At 41.6% G+C, this 23,537-nt stretch overlaps 1 protein-coding gene across 4 annotated transcripts in view; it reads left to right on the plus strand.

Annotated features, from left to right (window-relative positions):
- The first annotated feature begins 740 nt into the window (after positions 1 to 740).
- The window catches only part of LOC148013204 (uncharacterized), a 70,071-nt gene continuing 47,274 nt past the window's right edge, over positions 741 to 23,537 (plus strand). Inside the window, exons 1-3 of one of the 4 annotated variants that reach the window (XM_087667970.1) lie at positions 741 to 1,379; positions 4,181 to 4,359; positions 20,223 to 20,323. The gene's annotated coding sequence lies outside the window, so the exon portion shown is untranslated. Of the gene's footprint in view, positions 1,380 to 4,180; positions 4,360 to 5,831; positions 5,967 to 20,222; positions 20,324 to 23,537 lie in introns of those variants that run through there. The other 3 variants (XM_087667972.1, XM_087667973.1, XM_087667969.1) reach the window with 3 other exon arrangements.

Consider the following 23,537-nt stretch of genomic DNA (forward strand, 5'->3'; position numbering starts at 1 on the left):
TAGGTAACATATTATTACTATACTAGTTTTATTAGGGAGAGAAAAGACATTAGAGTCACATGATACATGAGAATTGGTTACCCATGCTCTTGTCAATCAACCATTTTGCACTAGCTTATATATTATATAGTTAATAAATATATGGTGGTGGTTGTCATGCCTTGGTAAGTGGTCATTTTATGGGTAAGGGTGGTTGGTGTGCCAAGGAAAATGTGCAATGGACATTACCCCCCCTGAAAAAAAAAAAAAAAGAACGAAAGGTGCCAAAAACAAAAGGGGGAGGGAAAGGTGCATGTATAGTTGCACAGTTTGTCTGATGATAAGGATGCTTATGTTATGGTACCGCTCATAAAGCAACACAACAACGGCAAGAGGAGGCCCCAACCACCAGTCTAAATCAGTGGTTGTTTCCCACCCCAAGCATGTGCATAATGAACCCAGTACACACATAGTAATACCAATCTTAGTTTGGGGCCTTGCCAGATCTGGCCATGTTGTATTGCTCTTGTGAGATACATAATATGATACATGCACACACACACACACACACACACTCTCTCTCTCTCTCTTTCTCTCCTTTAGAGTTGTAACTTGTCTTCCTTTCATGCTCTCCTTGTCATGGCTTGTCATGTTATGCATCTCTCCACATCACAAGAGGAGAAAGAGGTCCTTGGATGTATAACTTTAGCCAATGTTCCTTTCTTGTGCTTATATAATCATGGTCCAATTTTCAAGGCTTTTCTACCTCTCTCCATCACACAAACACATACACACACACACACACACACACAAAAGGACACTTTCACTCTCCTCCCCTCTCCTTGAGTGCTTGGATCAATGTGCCTCCAATGATGGGAGTGTCAAAATCATCCCATCTCTGTGCCTGCCTTGGCATCAGAGCTCAACCTTGGTAGTATTTTAGGGTTTTTTTTCATGCTCTTGATTGCTCAACTTTCTGGTTCTCTTTCCAAGAGAGTGACACACTCAGAAGAGAGAGAGAGATTGATTTTGAGCTTCTTTGATTGACCGCTGGGTAAAGAAGAAAGACAGAGAGAGAGAGAGAGAGAGAGAGAGAGAGAGAGAGAGAGATTGCTATGGTTTAGTTAGTAAGGGTCCTAAGGCAGAGGAGCAGCTCCTGCTTCATTGTTTTTCTGCTCCTCCTCCCGCTGCTTCATCATCATCATCATCATCATTATCATCTTAGTGTATTACAGTATACTGTGCTTTCCTGCAGCTATCAATTCAGCAACATCAGCCCCAAGCAATGTCCTCACCTTCACCATCAAAGCACCATTCGAGGTCCCCTTAACGCAACATGTGTCACTCCATCATCTTTCATCGACTCGCCTTTCGAAAGCCACATGCTTTCTGACTCCAAGGTACACAACCCCCCCAACTCTCTCTCTCTCTCTCTCTCTTTTTCTGTCCGTCTCTCTATCTCTCTCTTCTGTGTATTTGTCTGTCTGTCTGTCCCTTTGTCGTTGCCTTTCAGTCCAAATTTCATTTCCATGACAAAGCTTTCCATTGATTTTCGCCCTGTGGCCGATGTTCCTTGAGGAAACTACAGTTTGTCTTGCAACGATTGCGAATCAGTCCTTGCGGATCAACGGTGCTCAATCAGAGAGCACATACATGCAGATTAGCATAGCAACATTCGGGAGCCTCCTGAATTCTGACCAGTCCTCCAAGGTTGAAATCCTACTGTTCAGCCTGCATTGATACGGCGTGTGAGAATTATTGTCCACTAATAATTCTCCTCTGGCTCCGAGGTCTACCGTGGCTCGGTATATGGGAAGTAGGATACGCTGAGGCTAGCTTAATAAATGGCGTTTCTTGCTGGAATCAACTTCAGCAAAGAACTCCACAATTACACGCAAGCGTTGTGAGCTGCAGCTACAGGATTGGAACGCTGACCATTTCGATCATACACCCCATTCTTGAATCTTGTACAAGCTCCTCCATTTGCTACTCAGATGAACGTTTCCATGTTGAATGTGGAACAATCATGCTGGTAGTCTTCATCGTCTGACAGGGACTTTTTCGGATCGCTGAAGTTGATCTCTAGTAGATGTAGCCGAGAATGGGGTTTATCCTCTGTTCTATTAACTGTCTGGGATGCTGCAAAAAATATTTCTTACTATATCAAGAGCCTACTTCCTTCGATTCTTTGTACAAACATGACGCTTGGCTGTTTGCCTCCTTTCGGTGTCTGCCTGACAAGCATCCACTTGTGATCTCTCACATATGGTAGCCATATATGTCTAGGCTTCACCTGTCGTTGTGCTAATTAACTGGCAGCTTTTGTAACTTTTGTACTGCTTTACGGAGGAACGTTGTAGATTTTTGTTTTTTGATGCTTCTTTGGTATATGAAGACATAGAGATAGCTTGTTCAAACGAATGAAAAAGAAGCTACGTTGAAGCAGCAAAATTACAACATAACAGGTCTTTGGGCATGATGTATTGTAGTTGGAATTGCAGATATTCTAGTGTCTTGCTACTAGGTCTTTGCTGAAGCATTGGAATCACTCATTTTACATCCTGGTCGGATTGCCCACAGTAGTTTACATCCAGAAAGCCACAGTGGCAGGACAGAATTGATTCTAATTTTCCAACAAACGGTCAAGTGCAACTGTAAGCATGATTTGCACGGTCAACTGTAGAAAAACAACAAATTAGAATCACTTTTATATGGCATGTTAGCAAAGTTAAACACCGTACACACTTCAAATAGATATGGCTAACCAGAATTGGAATTCTTACGGTGTAGGCTTTGGGACAGCAAGGTACACGGTTTTTATTTCTTGAAAGTTCATTTACAGAGAATCCAATTGAGAGCAGTGCTAGTATTTGAGCAACTTATTCACAATTAGTTAGGATGGCTGGGTGGGAAACACTCCTCTGGTGACGCAACTGGGTCTTGATTTCATAGAAAGCTCTGCAAAAGTAGCTTCAAGATGACTAGTGACTTCATGTTTTTTACTTGAAGTTGCAACTTGTTTGTTACACATGGATGCGATTTGCAAGGTTGTCATCTGCTCCTTCCATGTGCTTATATCTCACGGCAAAAAGCTAACCAATTTCGAAAAAGTCAAAATAATGATGTAAAGAGCAGAAAGCAATTTATGTCCCATGGTGTGCATGGTTATGGCATAATATTGGACATCTCGAACCAAGTTCAATAACAGGTATTTCCTTGATGCATGTCTGCAACTGCTTGCCAGGATTGTTGGTGGCTGCTGGTGCAAGCTCTACCTGCCCTGTTTTTGCTGCTGAAACCTAGGGCAGACCTGCTCAAGCTCCTGTTTAATCAAAATGGGGCCCTGGTATTCAATTCTGTGTATCAAAGTTTTTGACATTGTGAGCTCAAAACACACACATCTTGCTTTGAGTTTGTGTACAAATGATTGCACTTGAAAATATTTGATTTGTATTGCTATCAATGACTAGTAAGGAAAACACCATTTTGCTTTGGTTAGCTGTGCCTGTAAGGCATGGCATTGTAATGGTTGATGTTGAATTATGTCAAGTTAATTAACTAAGGCTCACTAGTACCATGACTTTCTCTCTTTTTCTCCTTGTTTATTAAAAATTTTCCCCACACTTCTGTATGCCTGGAATGAATGGATACATAATGAGAAGTTTTGTTGTTCACTCACAAGAACCTCATCAGATTAACCTCTTTTGGGCAATGCTTTGGCATACCATGCTGCCTTGTTCATTTTTTGGCCTTGTGTTACGATTGTGTTTGTTATCCATTGCTGAAGAATGTAAAAAGAGTAGAGCCTTGGGAAGTGATTTCACGAAGAAGAAAGAGGTATGCCTTGGGGAACTTAGTTCTTGAGAACAAGGAATGGAGAAACTAATTGTGACTGATCAATGAGGAGAAGATCCCAGAGGAAGATCAATATGAATCAGATATTTAATGATTGTATCTATGTAATCCTTTTTAATGTGGATTACAGTTAAAAAACTGCATTTAGATTTGTATTTCAGCCTTGGCCATCTCAGAGTCTTTAAAATGGTAGAAAGCTTCCAAGTTCTTGGAGAACAATTCAGAAACCAACCTCCCACTGAAGCAAAGTGTGTTCTTGTGGAGAGGCTTTGTTGGGGCATATTTGCTGGAATCTTTCATGGCTAAAAGAAGAATCATTCTGCCTTTGTTGTATCTGATTTGATAGTGAAGAGATTGGGTCGCATCTTTTAATCAGAAAGCCAACCTCCCACGGAAGCAAAAAGTATTCTTCTGAAGAATTATTTTTTTGCCTTGCTATATCTGATTTGGTGGTCAAGAGACTGGGTCACATCTTTTATGGTATTGTCTGGTTGGGCAAGATCAGCGGCTTCACAGAACCTCAAGGTCCAGTTCCCTTCCTGTCCCTTGTGTCTTCTGGCTGTTTGGCATGATTGAAACTAGCATGTATGTTTATTGATATTTAGGCCTATTTCAGATCCTCTGTGCTTTTTCTCTTTCATGAATGCATACCATGTGGATATATGTGTTCAACAGTTCTAGCAATTTGTATGATTGCCTGATACTGATTGGTTAGACTTGTACATTGCAACAGTTCTTTCTCAAAACAAGGATGACATGTTCAGTGTGAACGTATGTAACTACTGTACAAAGATTGACAGTTTGAATAGGAGATCTGTCTTCAAGATCAGAAAAGAAGATGATATATTCTTCAATGAATAGAGCAGAAATAGAATTAACTTCAAAACTCAAGTTCGAATTGGCTAGAAATGAAACCTTGATTGAGGGAGAATAGTACTATATATACTGTGCATTTGAGTAGGGGATTTATCTTCAATCAGGAATAAATATGATAATTCTCAATGATTGGAGTAGAAATTGAATTAACCCCAAAGCCCAAGTTCAATTTGGCTAGAAATGAAACCTTGATTGAGATAGAATACTACCATGGTGCCAACACTATACTAAGCGGTCAAAATTCAAATTGTTGAATTGTCGGGCAACTTTTTTGACTGATTAAATGAGATGTAGCTCCACCATCAGCCCTAAAATTTCTACATAGGAAGTTGTTGATATCACTGAGCAAAGCATAGTTACCAGGAATTAGGGACGGGGAATGGGCAACGAGAAGAGGAATGTCACAGGAAGGGGGAGGTCCCATTCTGGGAACAGAGAGGAAATGAGATATTAAACATTAGGTAAAATTACGAATGTCTCATAGTGTTGAAACAAACACTTAACAGGTATACAAAGGCAGTTCAAAAGGATCACTTTGAACACCAAATTATACTCCTAATGAAAACATAACCAGTGCACTATTTTGTGTAGGTGTGAGAATAAACTGCAGCAAACAGTGAGAAAAGAGTGCAGGGGGTGGAAGACAAGGCAGAAACAATTAGCCAAAAGATAAGGGTCCAAAAATGACAAAGTTTTCTATTCGTGCGGCTTAATTGTTTCATAATTGCATGTTCCCTATGAGGGGAACGAGTGTTGGGATAGGAATTTTTGTGATGGCGATTGCCTGTAGGGAATGGTAGGAGGAAGTTCCATCAATAAGGAACACCTTACCCATTCCTAAGTGTTTTGAAATGGCATTCTCCATTCCTAGCCACAATTCCCCTCGTTCCATGTTGTGATGAGCAATCTATAGAAGCAGATTTGACATTGCCTTTCTGCTGTTAATGCCTTCTTTTCCCATTAGCTGAAAATAGTTAATCAAGGTTTTTGGCTGCGTAACATTTTGGCCACAATGTCTGCTTGTTGAGGAATGCGCTTTTGCAATGAATTTGGCAGTCACAAGGGATAATGATAGGGTCGATTTTAGTCTTCTAACCAGAAATTTGTTCTGTTTGGTTTAGACTTTCTCAAGAATCCAAAGAATCTCTTGGATTGTTGACATGGTGGAAGATGGGAATGAGGTGAAGCAATGAGCAAATCCACACATGGGAAAGTGGTCTCAATACCACTGCTAGACTGAAATGGGCAGATAAAAGGTATTCGACAACCGCAAGGATAGAACACTTAATACATTTGAAGCAACACAGTAAAGGGGCCAGTCATGTAACAGGCCCCAGCAATGTGACGGTTCCTTGTACGAGGGCCCTGTTATGTAACACTCTGCATCTACATATGACATGAGCAAGGGTTCAGTGGTTAGTTTGAGTAAACTTAGCCAGTCTCTTTGTAAAGAAATGCTGGTTCAGCATTGTTTTATTACTCGTCCATGCCTTCACCAACAAAGGCCCATGTGCACGTATACATACACTGCCAAATTTGTTATGTGTGACATTGAAACTCATTGCCTGCACAGCACCATTGTTCGTCGCATGGTGAGAAAATTGTTTTGTCATTCCCCATTCCTTTTGAGTCCACATCTACCATGTGAGCTCAACTGGTTTTGCTTTGTGTGATTAAAAAGATGCACATAAAGTTGGCTGTCACACCATTGGCCTGTCTACCCTACTTGTACAGATATTTAATTGATGTGGTGCCTCAAGCAGGCACATGCATACACCAAACAATGGGAAGTTCAAAGAGTTCAGCCGTAGTATTTATGGATGAAAAAGCGTTCGGATGTTTGGCAAGTCGCCAAGAGTGAAATATGGTCCTATCTTCAGTTGTAATAGTTTGCTGTTCAGGCCTGTACAGCAGCAGCAAGAGCTGGAAACACAGCAGCAGCAGAAACTATGGCAACACTGTGCGAGCAATTGGAGAGGGGCTGTGCTTTTATCTAGAAATTTGATCCCACATGCTGCATTCCTGGCAAAAACCAACATGAGCTGGAGTGGACACTGTGATCTGACCTTGGTTGTCATGTACACACTGATAGGATGTGATGTGGATACTTGTTGGAAATACAGTCCTTTGATAATAAGTCTATCCAATCAAAGATGTATGATCTTAAAAACTTATTAAAAGGGCAGAGAAGCAATCTGTAACATGATTAAATTTTGTCTGCACAGACAAATCCAAACACAGAACAGTACAAGACTAGTTTGACATTGTTAAATTGTTGCCCAAAAAGATGCCATGGCCCACAATAAATCATTGCAAAAGTCTACATGAGAGGTCTGGATATTTTACAGTGATTCATATAAGAGATTATGGATTATTGAGAACATAATAGCGAGATAGGTGATGTAGCTTCTAGAAAACCTAAGGTCCATGTGAAGGTTCTTGATGTGACATTATTTGTAATCAATCAATTGCTCGTGCAAATTATGATTCGCCTTTCTTTGGATTTCTTTCCTTCTTTCTTTCTTAAATTGAGAGGGAGATATTCTATACTCTTTTCAGTTTCTCAGTTTTTCATATTCTTCATTTTCCATTTCAGTTTATCATGTAGACTTAGATATAATTTTGTTTTCTTCTCTGATGAGAGATGATGATGTCAGTTGTATTAGTTATGGTCTCATAGGCCATTCTGGCCTCCTAGAGATGTTAATAGATCTTTCTTTCTCTCTCTCTCTCTCTCTCTCTCTCTCTCTCTCTTTTTCGTAATAGGTAATTGTATTAATTACGAAAAAGTACAAGATTACATGATTACAAGATGCAGGATGGCTCTCTCTCTCTTTTTTTTTCGTAAGGCTCTCTCTCTCTCTCTTTTTTCGTAAAGGCTCTCTCTCTCTCTCTCTCTCTCTCTCTCTCTCTCTCTCTACTCTTGTATCCCATCACCACGTTCTTTTTGATTCCACATTCCTGTGAAATTCCTGCAGCAGTATGGCCATCTGCTGCTTGTGAGGCCCATCGATGAGTCACTGGTGGATATTTGGAGCTTTTTTGATTAGGCTTTTGTTTTGGATTGTGACCACTTTTTGGAATGCTTCCCATGTCATTTGTGGGCTGCTCAGTTTGTTGTATGGTGACTATATATCTAGATTTGTGTTTTCTAGGGGCGTATAGTTTATGCCATTTTCAGCCAGCTGTCATCTTCAGCCTTCATCCTCAACACCCTCACTTCTTGCTGCTAATTATGTTTGAGCTCTTCATGATGCATGGAATTTTCATCATCGCCTTCATCTTTATTTGTGTCCAGGATTTCAAATCTTGCCTTCATGTGCATTCCAACAGTACTACTAAGTAACAACTTTCTATTTGTGTCCAGTATTTCAAATCCTGCCTTCATGTGCATTCTGACAGTACTACTAAGCAACAGTTTTCTATTGTCCACGCCTTAGAGGCTTCTCTAATTACATTTTGATAGCCACTATCTCTGAGTATAACCTTGATTTTAGTCTTCTATGATGATCAGTAACAATCCTCAATTTTGATGCATTGTCCAAGTTAAAAAACTGAGAACCTTTAGATTGAGCTGGATGCAAAATTGCAGATGCCTTCTGCGATGAAATTTTTGCTGCCAATTGATAATGCTTTTCAAATTGAATGCCATGCTGCTGATTCAAGTACATCTATAGTTGTACTCTAGATGTCTAATGTGACTGAACGACAAGCCTCACAAAGAAAATATAGCCTTGTTTTGCCCTGAACCAGTTTCTAGTGATAAAAATGTAGCCTTTGGCTTACTTGATCAATCCTAGAAACACAACATAATGATGAATAGCCTCTAGGGAAGACACTTCTGTTGCATGAAGTTAGATAGCCTCTTGAAGATTTGAGTTACTGAATATGGCTGTGCCAACTCTCAACAAACAATGGTGGCATAATCCTTTGGTGTCGAAAATGCATGCCTTAGCTGCAAAATCAGCGCTGCAATATGCCTTCTTGGAGGGCTGCCCAATTGCATGGCTCCAAAACCACTCTCTGGGGATGTAGTGGCCGGACATGTTTGCAATGTTGCATTTCTTGGTGAAGCTATTTCGTGATACTTGTGAGAACTACCTAGCTTGTTATTTCCAATCTCCCTAGGAAATGAGGAGATAACTTGGAGGCATGACACTCGTGTCAGACAGCTTTGTTCTTGCGATATCGCCAAATGGTTAGCTTCACCAAAACAAGCTAACCTTAGTCTAGGGGTCTAATAGGTAGCCCATAAGGATGGGCACCTCTTAGGAGCCGATGCCCTAGGTGGGCATGGCACTTGTTTTGCAGGAACCTATTAGACAAGGATTTTTTGAGGGGTGAAGTCCCCTCAGTCCCTGGTTTTTCTTCAAGGTGACTTGGTCCCTGATGTGCCTTGCGTTTCGGACAAGGGTCTTTTGGGGGTCTACCTAGAGGGAGGTGAGCCTCTCTCCCCTAAGGAAGTTGCAAAAGGTGCATTGGGATGGGGTATAGTACATGTAATAAGCAAGCATAGCAGCTAAGAAACGCATTTCTTTGAATTTGAAACTTACGAAACGTTTCTTAAAGTACAAAACGTTTTTGAGAGTAAAAAACGTGGGTGTTTTTATTTTTTTAAATATTTTTTTTGGTGAGTTGGGACCCAAAACATGGTTTTTTTGACAAAAACTATTGGGCAATGTTAAAGATGATAATGATGATGTGTAATGACTCGTGAGGGCTCAAGATTTTGGATGAGAGACTCATTTTTTTGTGATTTTGTTTAGTTATTGAACTTTGTCAATCTAGTATCTATTCTTGTATTGAGATTTGAATACTATACGAACTTAGTCTCATTTACAAGTTATTTATGACATATTACGATTCATTCTCGATTTTGACATTTTATCAGTTTGTTTTGAAATGAGAATCATGATGTTGCAACTTGACTCAATTCATATTATAGATAGGCTATTTACATGTTAATTTCAATTTTCTTTGTATGATATGTATGAATCATAATGTTTGAGTTTTAAACCATAGTATAGCTTCCAAAGACTAACTTTGACATAAGTGACAAGCCAATAATGGATCATGGATGTGTAACGTATAATGTATTATTCTCAAATGACTCTATTATCACTCAAGCTCAATTAGCCATTCTTTGTTTAAGAGAGAGTTCCATAGAGGTTTAAAACCTCTTTCCCTAATCAAAACTATTAAAAATCCCTGTATAAAAAGACTCGCGTTTCTTATTTTTCCCCCTCTTGAAAGAAACTTACGAAACACTTTTCTGACGTTTCATTTCTAAACGTTTCTGACGTTTTTAGCTGCTATGTAAGCAAGTACCAAAGGGTCTTTATCCCTTCATGTTGTACCTATGCAAGGTGCAACTGTGAGCGCAATGTTGTCATTGGACCTTGTGCTTGACTCGAAAAATTAAAAAAAACTGCAACATCAGCCCTCTAGATAAGGGCAAAAATTGTACGAGCTTGAGCATCTTATAGCTGATGAAAGCTAATCAAATGAAAGGAAACAACTTTCATTAACTTTGTTACTAAGTCATTTTGTACAATGGACTCAAGTGAACTCAAACGCAGTAATATATACAGGCTGATATATAATATGTATGAAGGATGCATATATATACACGAGCATGCACTAGTCTAGGATGGAGTAGTGGTTCATAGCATTAGGTTGATGTTGGCTCCTTGTCTAATTGATGTTGTTAGCCCAATCAAAGGGTGGACATATTGATGATGAATTCTTAGTATCATCCATTGTCTACACTAATGTGTTGAGTCAATGCCAAAACCAAAAATTTATAGAAATAAAGAATTGCTTCTCCAGCCTTTACTAATTGAATGTGTTCCTAGACCCTCCAATCCCTAGAATGGCCATTCCCATCCTTGAGCCATTCCTTACTCTCAAGTTTGGATGAAGATTTTCAATCTCTCTCTAAGAAGAAAATATATAATTACCTTTTTATATCTTCACTTCCTTTCCCCTTCCACATCTACTCACTTTCTTATATTCAAGTAATGTAGATCTCTCCTTCATATTAAATATGTAGGTTTTTAGTGGAGTGCTGTTTTATTTGCATATGTCATAAAAAATCTCTCATAGCAATTACAATGGGAAACAAGGCTATAAGGTGGAGTGCATCCGTAAAGGTTGTCTAAGTTTGGATTGCTCTCTGCAACTTGAAGATATGAAGTTGGAATTGCTAGTAATCATGATCAGCATGTCATGGTGAATATGTACTTGAGCCCAATACACATTGCCCACCTCACACCTTGGGAGTTGTCAGAAATGGATGTAGCAATGGAAGTGTAGAAAACTGTTGTAATAGACTGTGTAACACAAGAGAGGAGAAAAGAGAAACAAAAACTTAAGAATACTACACAAAGAACTCAAAATGAAAGAGATGCTTGGGAAATGGAATCCAAATACCAAGACATGAGATAGTCCAAAAACAATGGGAGTCAGTGGCTATGTGGGCATTGGCACTAGCTTTCTCTCTCCAACATAACCTATTGTGGAAGTACGTAGAGTTTTTTAGATTGGAGGGGGGAGTGGAGCCTATAAATAGACTATAAACATGAATAGGTGTATACAATATACGATAAAAATGAGCATCATAGTACACATATCAACGATCATCAGATAGGACCATGGATACCCAAGTAGTAGGTGTGCAACCACCACCAAGATGCCTCGAAGAGAACTCGGTGTGTGAGTGGCATATTGTTTCCTCACACTATTTTGATATGGTATTAGAGCAGAGGTGCTTAGAGAGCTAAAGATCCTCTTCATTGGAGAAGACAAAGATAGGTTACAGATTCGACATCACCTCCACCTTATCCCCTATTTCCGCCGCATCATTGGGAGATGTTCTTATCTTTTTCTCCCTCCCACCCTTTATAGATTTTCCACACCAGTGCTATGATCTCTTCACAAGACAACTTGACCATTAGGTACACCTCTTGCAACAAGAATGTTCATACCACTGTAGATTGTCGATGTTGACCTTTGCTTCCTATCCCTATATGCGTCGTTCCCTAGATACTCTTTGTGGCCCAAGAATGCTCATACCACTGCAGATTGTCAATGTTGACCTTTGCTCCCTACCCCTATATGCGTCGTTCCCTAGGTACTTTTTGTGCCACCTCACCTTTCTAGGCCACAAAGATAATTTTAGATCGGCTATAAGAGCTTTATGGTCAAGTCAATAAGATGCATCTTATGCATACTAAGTCCTTACAAGACCAAAAGAAAGATCTAAGATCTCATTAGACGCTATGATCTCCTAGAGACCGCCACAATGTGCTACAAAGGTTTTCCCCATCCATTTTTTGGTGTAATGGCTTTCTCGGCTACCCATGGCTCCTTAGGAGCTATTTATTCCCTCACCTCCCCTGTCTTGCTCCACGGACTCCAATTCTTATGTGGGCATCGAGGAAACTCTGTGTGATACCCCTTCCTCCCCTCCCTTCTCTACTCAGGTTCAAGAGGCCACCTCTAGGAGTTGCCTAGCTTTTGTTCCATTGAAGCCTCTGTGAAGAAAACTACTAGGGTTTGTAGTGAGGAAACACAGAGTGTACGACCACGACAGAAACACAAAGAGATAGACTTAAACATAGAAAGCAAAACTCAAACCCTAAACGCAAAACTCATAACTCAAAACATAGAAACTCAAACACAAGCAGAAGAAGGGAGAGAAGAGCAAAACTTTGAAGTGAATGAATATTGTAAATGAATGTAAGAGTGTACAAATACACAAGGGCAGAGCAATGTGTCGGAGAGTGACGTCTGTCAGAGACGGATCCAAAGTCTATGACTACCAGTCGAAGTGTGAAGAGAGAGGAATTTGCAAAATGTTGACACTAGAGGCTGCTAGAGATAGAGACGACAACTGTAGAAGGGTGTGGTGATGTCAGGTGGTTCCCGATGAGTGCAAACGCAAGCAAGAAGATGTCACCAGATGGAGGAGCAGCTACACTGTCGCCAGGCTGATGGAGGTCCAAACGCAAGCAACTAGAGGGTGTGGAGACTGACGCCTGGCTGATAAAGATCAAATGCAAGCACCAGATGATGGTGGAGAGGCTAGCAATGGCAGCTGGAGGCCAAACACAGCCTGGAAGGAGATACCAAACAGTGGGCGACAGCTAGAAGAAGGCGCCAGGGCATTGCAAGGCTGAAGGGTCTGCCACATCTGAGTTGACTGATGGTTGCAATGCGCAAAAACGAGATAGACTAAATGGAGGGTAGCGTACCTATTTATAGAAAGTTTGGGTCCTCCCAAGTGGGGTTGTACTTATGGGACATAGACACTTTTTAGGAATGCATTTTTGTTTAAAGAACAAGTTTGATTCATTAACTAAGTACGTTTTGAGGTTGTTTAAGTAAAGCTTATGCATTTTTAGCTTAACATCCCCTCTCAGGCCCAACAACGGTGCCATGAGAATGAAGGCCAGCCAAGCCCTTTTTCTTTATCTTTTACCCCAAGGCGTCCCACCCCAAAGCAGAAAGAGCACCGGACAAAGGGTGCATGTTAGCTATACTGAGTGGCCTATTAAGACTACAGAGGTGATGGTTATTTTACCAAGGGACCCCAAGTGATCACCCTAGAGAGGATAGGGCATCGGACAAAGGGTGCATGTCGGCTGCCCAGTGGCCTATCAAGCCCTTCAAAGGCGAATGGAATCAGCTATAGATTTTTTTTTTTGGGTTTTTTTAAAGGGCTTTTTAGGTGTGAGGAAGTTAACATTTAAGTGAGGGTTTCACATAAGTTTTCGTCCTATTGAGTATCCGTGTCCCTGATGGGAGAGTTTAATTTTTTTTTAAAAAAGGGATGGTCAGACCCAAGACATTCACAAAACAAACATACTATCCCTACCATCATTGGGTGTCGATAATGAAGAAAATATGATGAGGGAGTACGGTGGTATGGTGTCAATTGCCGCCGGTGGAAACAGCTTAGGATCCACTCAAGTGGTGCTCTGCACAATGAGATGCAAAGTATGCTACATGTTGAAGAATGCTCAAGCATTAGGTACTACTTAGACAATGTCCCTTGTGGGAAAATTGTTCACTTGCCCAAGTGTCCTAGTACAAAGATGATGAAATCATGCAATGCAAAGGGGAAGGTACAATAGGGGGGAGAAGCCGATGTCGAAGGCAAAGTGCTGAAGCCTGTAGAATACCAAGAAGGGTAGGAACCCCTTCTCAACCTGGATGTAGATGCTGAAGAAGGAAGAGGAGCCTGATGTCGGTCTTCGTGTGGTGCCAAGAACCATAAGAAATGGAAGAAGATGAAGTGGATGAAGCACCCTGCTGGAAGAGCAAGGTAGAAGTCACCGCTATGATAGTATCGGGAGGGATGCTGCATGATTCGCCTCGGGAGGGAAAGCCTCCATGCTGGAAGAAGGGCAAGTGTAGGATGATGAAACCATGAAAGGAATGGTGCGCATCCCCACGTCTCTAGCCAAGGTAGGACCAAAGCAATTTGCAAGTTAGCCAAGGTAAGACAAAACCCTGCAAAAGAGATGAGAATCTGCAAACATAGAGGTCAGTGGTGAGATGCCCCAAAGCAAAACATAACAGAGAGAAAATCTAATTGAAAAGACAATGCAATGAATGTGTATACGTGTGAGTAAATGCAGCGAAAGACTTAAGAATGGAAAAGCTAAGGACAATGAATCCTATGGATCCGACTCTAAGAGTGCGAAAAATGGATGCTAGATTGACCTAGGGTATCCTAAAGGACCTACAAACATGCTAGTCTAAGAAGGTGTCCACCATCACGTATGTCCAATAGTAGGGCTTTGCCAAGGGAATGCCTGACAAGGTGGAGAGGGAGGCGAGATGGATGCATGAAGTGCAACGGGATCGGGACTTGTAGACCAATCAGCCAGTCCCTTAAGGATAGTGAAAGAGATTGTTTGCTGAGGCTATGCTCGGGCCACATATCTAGCAGCAAGAACGGGTGTTGAAGGAGTAGATGAAGCAATAGCAGAAGGCGTAGCCCCATTGGACTGTGCAGTCGCAGTGGTCTGCGAAGGCTTTTTGGGTGGAAGACCTTGGGCCTTGGAGCGACACTCCTCGTCCACATGGCCTGCTCTCTGGCAGTGTGGGCAAAACCGGTTTTTCTTAGGGAGTTGCTACTAGATAGGTCTAGATTCTTTGGTTCCATCTGAGAAAGAGGAGCCACCCTTTGATTGGCTTGCCTTTGCATCTTGTGAGTTCTTGCCATTGTTGATTTTCCCTCCCGAAGAAGAGGCAACCAATCCCCTTTGTTCTGAATAAGACTTTCATGAGGATTTCTTGTGGACTTGATCATGCAGCCTTGCGTAATGCAAGAACTGACACTTAAACTCATAGAAGGTTGGCAATCGAGGTTGTGAGATGATGTGCTGAATGAAATTGAAGTATTTTCAGGCAACTTATTTAACAAGAACGTAACCTAATCGTTGTCCGACTTTGGAGAGCCAGTAGTGGTGAACTCGGCATGCCTATATTCAGCCATCTTGACTTTTAGATCATCCCCTTTCTTAATAGAGAACTCTTGAAGCTCAAAGTCGAGATTTATGTGCCGAGTACGATCTTGGGCTGCATAGCGGTCGAGAAGGTGACTCCAACGCTTTGACGCGAGTAGAAAGTGCTGTAACTGAGAATGAAACTCAGGAAGCAATCCCTGCATCAGCTCAATATTGGCTGTGGCATTGCAGGCTCTCCATTGACGGATGTAGTCAAGGTGAGCTAGTCGGGCATAGGCTCTAGACCAATGACGAGGTCCCAAAGACCCTGAGACTCAAGCACTTGTTGCATGAAATTCGACCAAGTGGTGAAATTCAACCCGTTAAAACGAGTCTTATCCGTGAATGCATTCTTGGCTGTTGCAACATGAGTGGTAGTGCTCGGAGATGGGTAGTGTGAAAAAGTGTAATGGGGTTAAGATGGAGTGGAGTGCACTTGGAAATGGACCCCAGAGTGCCCACCAAGCATGCGGGTAGTGTGCAAGGTGGATCCATAGGTAGGGATGGGCTGACTAGGCATGGGTATGGTAGCGGTATGAGTAACCCATGGTGGAGGTGGGATGGAAACATGTAGAGTAGAAGATGGAAATCCTTGTGTAGGTGTAACCCAAGGTAAGTGGGATGACGCACCATAAGCCGAGGATGGAATCCCTTGTGTCTGAGTGGTCATGTGAGATGTGAATCTGGGGTAGTGAGGGGGATGCCCATCACAGCCGCCCCAGGTGCTATGGGTGTGCTCATTTGCAAAAAGGTGAGAGACACTTTGTTAAAGGGTGGCATTTCCCCTAATGAAGTACCATGGTGCAAAGAGGTAGAGAATGGGGTGGAGAATGAGAAGGTGCTAGGAGCGGAGATGGAACATCCAACCCCTAGTATATATGAAGCGGATGTGGAGTGTAATCTGCGATTTTGAAAGGATAAAGAGAGATTATCAAGGCTGGAGGTAGAAGAGGGTGGGATGGGAGGAAAGTGAGAAGTGTGTGTTACATGCTCAAATGAACAGAAGCTGTAGATGTGTTTGAATTCCGTCTGCTTCGTGAGTCCCCTCTATTAAAGTTCACATATGTAAAGCCATCTAGATCCTGCACCTCAAAAGAAGAAACATGCGAGGGTTTTGATTCATTCAACTCAAAAGGGATGAATGAACGTGATACTAGACCTAGCTAAAATGATGAAGATGGATTGCCAGATGCTCCAAATGCCGTATGTCCTCCATGATCGAAGAGGTGGCCAGCCTCACCAACCGATCCGAATGTGGTAGCAAAGCTTGTAGGAGGGGTACAAACATTACCATACTTGTTGCGATAGTACTCCTCAAAGTCCTCCTTTGTCATGCTAGTGAAATCTGGAATAGGAGTAGAAAAAGAAGGTGAAGGTGAAAGTGGAGTGTCATCCTCCTCACCGAGTCCATAATGCTGTCTCAGGGCCTCTAGTGATGGAGAAGCTTGATAGGACATCATAGGAATTGGAGAAGGTGTCTGGGACATTGTGATTCGGTTACGAGTCATATTGTGTGCCTCGCACAAAGACTAGCTCTCCACAATATTAGTAGGATATTCTTTACAAGAGCACCGGCTCTAGTACCATGTGAAGAAAACTGCTAGGGTTTGTAGTGAGGAAACACAAAGTGTACGACCACGACAGAAACACAAAGAGACAGACACAAACATAGAAAGCAAAACTCAAACCCTAAACACATAACTCAAAACTCAAACACAAACTGAAGAAGGGAGAGAAGAGCACAACTCTGAAGTGAATGAATACTGCAAATGAATGTAAGAGTGTACAGATACACAAGGGCAGAGTAGTCTGTCAGAGAGTGACGTCCACCGGAGACGGATCCAAAGTCTGTGACCACCAATCTAACTATGAAGAGAGGAATTTGCAAAACGTTGACACTAGAGGCTGCTGGAGACAGAGGCGATAGCTGCAGAAGGGTGTGGTGATGTCAGGCGCTTCTTGATGAGTGCAAACACAAGTAAGAAGATGTTGCCAGATGGAGGAGGAGCAGCTACATTGTCGCCAAGCTAATGGAGGCTCAAACCGAGGCAGTTGGAGGGTGTGGAGATTGACACCTAGCTGATGAAGATCAAACACAAGCACTAGATGATGGTGGAGAGGTTGGCGATGGTAGCTAGAGGCCAAACACAGCCTAGAAGGAGATGCCAGACAGTGGGCGACGGCTAGAAGAAGGCACCGATGGCTGCAATTTGCAAAAACGAGATAGACTAAATGGAGGGCAGCATACCTATTTATAGAAATTTTAGGTCCTCCCAAGTGGGGTTGTGCTTATGGGACACTGACACTCTCTAGGAACGCATTTTTGTTTAAAGAACAAGTTAGATTCATTAATTAAGTACGTTTTGGGGCTGTTTAATTAAAGCTAATGCATTTTTAGCTCAACAGTCCCAAATACACTCTTTGGCATCGTGGTAGTACTTCCTTCATCATCAGACTCTTCGGAGGTCGTGATCCATGAGTTTCTTGATTCCCTCTCTTATCGAGGGGAATTCAAAGGGGGCTCATCTCTCTTCTCCTTCAAGGGCAAGGGATCCCATTTCTTTAGATCCAAAGGGGGTCCCTACTCTTGCGGTCCTTCACACACCTTGTCGACACCCCTTTATCTTCTTAGGATGGTTGACATCTCCACACCATACCCTTTGATTCCTCACCATTGATTCCCATTCACACCTAGGAACTATAGGTTTTTCCTAGTTCGGGGCTTTGGATGTTTCGGCCATGGCTTGGTGGCTAGGCCTTCTTATACCTTCCAATATGGAGTAATGGAGCTTGTGGCTTCTCTCTCAAGGTTGAGTCTTGGGCTCTATTTGCTCATCATGTCTATTGTTCTTCACTTCAGGTCACCTTATAGCTGGAATACTGGGATTTCAGGGTTGATCTTCTTCTCTCTCTCACTCCTCTTTTTCACTCCTTTTTGGGCTTGAGGGGGTGTTGAGAAACCAAGTCATTCGATGCATTTTCTCTACTTCATTCCTATTTTTGGTTTCTATTTACAACCCCAAAAAGGCTATATTTGTATCGTTAGTCAGAGCCGAGGTGCCACTCCAGAGAGCTGGGGCGCCACCCAAGAGATTCGGGGTGCCACTTGCGAGACAATCCGTGCCTATGAGTACGGCACTAACTTCCGTCATTCTTCATCCCACTCATTCATTTCCTTCTGACACTTTGTTCCTCTCTTAATATTCTTCCCTCCTTTCTCCATTCTCTCCATTGCTGTTCACAGCCCACGAGGAGAACATTATTGTTTGTCACTTTTGTTTCGATCTTGATCTAGTGCTTTGCAGCCTACATCATCTGGCGTCAGCCCTCCTCATTTGGTGCCATCCCTCCTCACTTGGTGTCATCATTAGGCTTGTGTTTGCAGCAGCTTTAGGCCGTTTATAACGGGTTACACCCTCTTTATCAGCCTTATATCAGATACTTGCAGCAGATACTTACATGGGGAAATCTTCATAAGATATTCTTGCATTTTCTTCTCTAGATGGCTGCCCAATAATCGCCTTGATAGCAGCCATCATCTCGGTGAGATTTCAGAATACCCTTCATCTTTGACAGCTCTTGAGGACTGCATTTCACTCCCTCTACAGCCTGGCCGTCCTTTCCTTCACCATTTACCATTACCTTTGATATCCTATTGCTAGAGGACTGTGTTTTGCTCCCTTCACGATGTAGATTCCCTTCAGGTGCTGCTGCCTAATCAAATAGGACATTGCAATCATCCTCAAAGCTTTGGCTCCATTGTGTCAGCTTGATTCACTTAGCATGACTTAAATTCATCATTTATCATCATCATCATCTTCTTTTGTGTTTTCTTTGAATTTCTTCTTCTCTCAATAGTTGCTGTACACTCTGTGTTTCTCCCCACAAACCCTATTGTCTCTCTGATATTGTATGAGTGCATACTATTTTGTCACACTATTTTGATATGGTATCAGAGCATACCTATTACTTTGACAATTGCAGCCGTGGAACAATGCAGCAAAAGTAAATGCCGCGTGCTGCAGGCTAAATACACCATGAAGAAAAGAAGAAGAGTGCACAAAGAACTCAGAATGAAAGAGATGCTTGGGAAATGAAATCCATATACTAAGACATGAGATAGTACAAAAACAACACGAGTCAGTGGTTGTGTGGGCATTGGCAATGGCTTCCTCTCTCCAATGGAACTTGCTATGGAAGTATGCAAAGTGACATAGATTGAAAGAGGGAGCGCCAGCCTATAAACAAACATGGACATGTTGGCCATAAATTTGGGGCCAGTAGAGTACAAGTTGGGCAGAGCATAAAATGTACTAGTTGGCCATACAACAATCGCCTAAAATTTGGTGACCACATCATAGTGAAAAGAAATGTGCCCAGCCCATTGGGACATGCATGGACTCACACATGAACTGACTATATCCACTAATAGGAATTGGCTTTGCTTGAAGCATTGAGTAGGGATCACTTATTAGTAAAGTACATTATGCTTTTTTAAAGTGTAATTCACTTTAGTTTTAAAGGTGTTTCCATGTAATAGTATGGTTGGGTCAGTAATTGAGGTGAAGTCGTAACATGGTGGTGTGTTGTTTCACTTTTTTATGTCATTAAAAAATCTCTCTTACAAGGTGTTGCTTCTCCTGTTCATCCCTTGACCTTAGCGATTGCCCTTGTCCCAAGAGGTCCTATCTCCATTTCCATCTGCGTTTCCATTCCTGTTCTCCTTCTAGACAACTATGGAAAAAATATTCCATGAATCAAAACTTCATGGTTATGGAAGAAGATAGTAATCATTTAATAATGATTTGAAACTTTGTGCTTTATCATTGTTTTCTCATCCAGTCAAATACCATAGGACATATTTGAAACTTTGTGCTTTGTCATTGTTTTCTCATCCAATCAAATACCATAGAATATATTTGTATCTACCAAGTGCTTTGACTTCATTTTGAAATATGAAATAAGTAGCAGAAAGCTTTTGGATTGTTGATGCAGGGACTTTTGTGCAAATTGAGTGAACAACTAGCTTTCCTCTTAATGTACAAATTGGTTGTGGCATAAAGAGTACTATGGTTACTTGAACCTGCATCATTCAGGTATTGGCTCTTATCTCTCACTATTTTATGATGCGCAAAACTATGTTTTGTTAAAATGATCGAAAAATGTATCACATTCTCTCTCTCTCTCTCACACCACACACACTTTTTTTTTTGGTAATATCAAGTGCAGTATATTTATGTGCTCACAAATTTACAAGCTGGGGACCCCCGGAAAATGGGGCTATCCCAAACTATCAGAAACATAAAAAGAAAAGCTCTATGCAGGAAGTGTCCATGTCACACACACACACACACACACAGACACACACACACACACACACACACATGTGCACATACACATTTTTGTGAAACCTGATTCAGTTAGTGTATAGGATAGATGTGATGCTACTGAGAAGTTGAACATTAGGAAGAGTAAACCACAAACATTGGCAAAAGATTCAATGCAGAAACATAGTCTAGGAAGAGCGTAAACCCTATCAAAACCACTTTTCAAAAAGAGAGTGCTGATGATGACCAATATCATGAAGTTGAAAGCAATTATGTAATGACATGATTTCTTGTCTTCTAGATGGTCCAAAGTGCCCAAAATTTGGCTGAAACCAAAAATGTAGAAAATTTTCTAAGAGCTATAGGTATAATCCCAAATGACCAAAAGTATTTTCCAGATGTAGCAGAAGGGAATCTTGCCCTCAAACAAACAAAGAATCTGTCCAGCAAACTACAAGCTGAAGGACAAAACCATAAAATGTGAGGGATTGTTTCCAAAGGTGCATTACATCTTAATGATTGTTTATCCAAGGAAAGGGAAGGATATGCCTACAAACTGATTTGGCATGGCCTACAACAAAGTAAAGAGTGAGCATTAGGTAATGAATGCTGCAAACTCCAATCAGTCAACCTAGACTGAACTGAGAATCAAGAGGAGGAATAGGTTGAAGAGGCATGAAAAGATCTTTGATTTTCCTCCAAACAGGCCTGTAATGGCTACCCAAATGATTACGAGCATAGGTAGCAACAAAAGAACATTTCCTTGATCATCCACCACATATTCATAAAATGTATGCCTTTTTAAATCCGAAAATAAGCTCTTCATTCTTGCAAAGTAAAGAGGAAAATCAAATATATTTGCTCGAATGAATAATTTCAAGATGCATGGAATTAGCCGGTTGTTTTTGCCTTGGTGTCCATTTCAAATCAACCAAAGTTTTTTTCCAACAGAGAGCAAGCTATGTTGAAAAACGTCAACAGTTAATTTTACCCTCAAAGAAACCAAAAATAGCTTCTCAATAGTAACATACCAACTTCCAAAAGCATCAGTGCTCATGTTTTGACACAAGGCTGCAAACATTAGAGTCCAAGACTGAATTTGCTACACAAATTCAAGCACTATTCAACATATTAGAAGCACCATGAAGCTTGGGAGAGTTACTTGTCAACTGACAACAACCTAATTCCTTTTTTCCCTTGGAAGTTTAGGAGAATATCTTAAGTACCATAGACATAAAAGTTGAAATATCTAAATTAGATCATAAGTGGAAGAAGAACAACTTAGGCCATTATGGTGGATTGCACAAACTCACTCATGAACATGTAGAGGCCACATGGATAGCTTCCAATAATCTCTTTTGACATGAAGCTTTTATATAACCCAACCACTCATTTGCTTCAGAGTGATATTCCATCCCAAAGGATATCCCAAATGTTGGACAATGTGATCACAAGGGCAAAATCTCACTATGCAAAAAGAGATAATGCCATTGATGCTTAGCAAATCAACCTTAAGACCAGCAAACCAACCAAAAGTTTCCAAAGGTTGCATCAAGATGGCAACATTGATGCTTAGCAAAGCAACCTTAATACCAGCAAACAAACCAAAAGTTTCCAAAGGTTACATCAAGGTGGCATGAAAAAGGATTCGTCAATATATACTTATGCTAGAAAATTAGAACCATTTGGTAATTCGAGTCTGTGCAATTGCCTAACAAGTAACAGAGTCCAAATATACCAACACACACACACACACACACACACACACACTCTCTCTCTCTCTCTCTCTCTCTCTCTCTCTCTCTCTCTCTTGCACGAAACCGATGTTCTGACTAAGTTAATGTATAGGATGTGATGCCAACAAGGCGAACATTAGGGAGAATGTATGAAGTGTTAGCAGACATGTCTTGTATGGTCATCTCCTACTTGTGAGGCTCAGTTTGACATGATGTTAGGAGTTCTAACAAAGTCTTTGTATGTCAATTTCTCTCTTTGAGACACTTTAGGTCAGGGTCCTGGTGTATGTCTGGCAACCTGTTTTCATTGTGGTCTGAGTAGGTGCTAGTGCCATGTGGCAGGGTGGACATCAACCCTTGGGTGGGGAGCATTTTTGGCAGCATTTATGGCTAGGCGACTGATTGTACTGGTCTGAGACTCCAACCTGCATTAAATGCGGGTTGGTCAGTCTGTTGGTTGGTGAGATTGCTAGTTGCCTTGTATTTATGGCTGCTTCCATTCCACCATGCCAATCGAATCATTCTTGCCAGTCTCCTCATCTTTCTTGTCATCATTCCTTGCCTCTGTCTAGTACCCTCATTGATGCCTTGGTTGCATGTAGGTACAAATAGAGTCCAACCTTGTACTTTCAGTTTCAGTCAGTTTTGTTCTTCCAATTCTACTGTGTTCCTTCTCTCTCCATCTTCTCTTCTCACTTCGTGTTCTTGTTCTTTTTTGCTGCGCACTCTCAGATGGTGTCATTCACCAAGGTGGGAGCTGGACATGATTGAAGTGGAGCATCTGGACATGGTATCATTAGCCAAGGTGGGAGCCAGACATGCCTGAGGTGGAGCATCCATACGTGCTGAAGACTGCTGCATGACTTCATCCAGGGCTGTATATGCTGCATTTCCATGGATAGGGCATTTCTTTGCTGTGTTTTCTTCAGGCCCAGCCTTCTAGGGCTGCATTTGCACCCACAGCTACTCCTACAGGCTGTGTTTTCCTCAAACAGAAGCTGCTAACCTTGCATTTTGCAGCCAACCCTCCTACTGCTCTGATTGGCAGTCTGCTGCCTTGCAACCTGCATTTCTCTACTGATGTCATCACAGCAGCTCATGTAGCAGCCAGGCAGACCCTTACGACAGCAGGCGCAAAGGAAGGAGTGATGGAGCCTCCATCTACATCTGCCTCTACTTCCACCATTACGATAGAGTTAGTCTTCCTTCACATACGTTAGTTAAAAGAGTCTCCTTCAACTATCTTG

Source organism: Lygodium microphyllum, chromosome 26 (genome assembly GCF_053477565.2).
Source record: "Lygodium microphyllum isolate KBCC chromosome 26, Lygodium_microphyllum_v1.1.10, whole genome shotgun sequence".
NCBI lineage: Eukaryota > Viridiplantae > Streptophyta > Polypodiopsida > Schizaeales > Lygodiaceae > Lygodium > Lygodium microphyllum.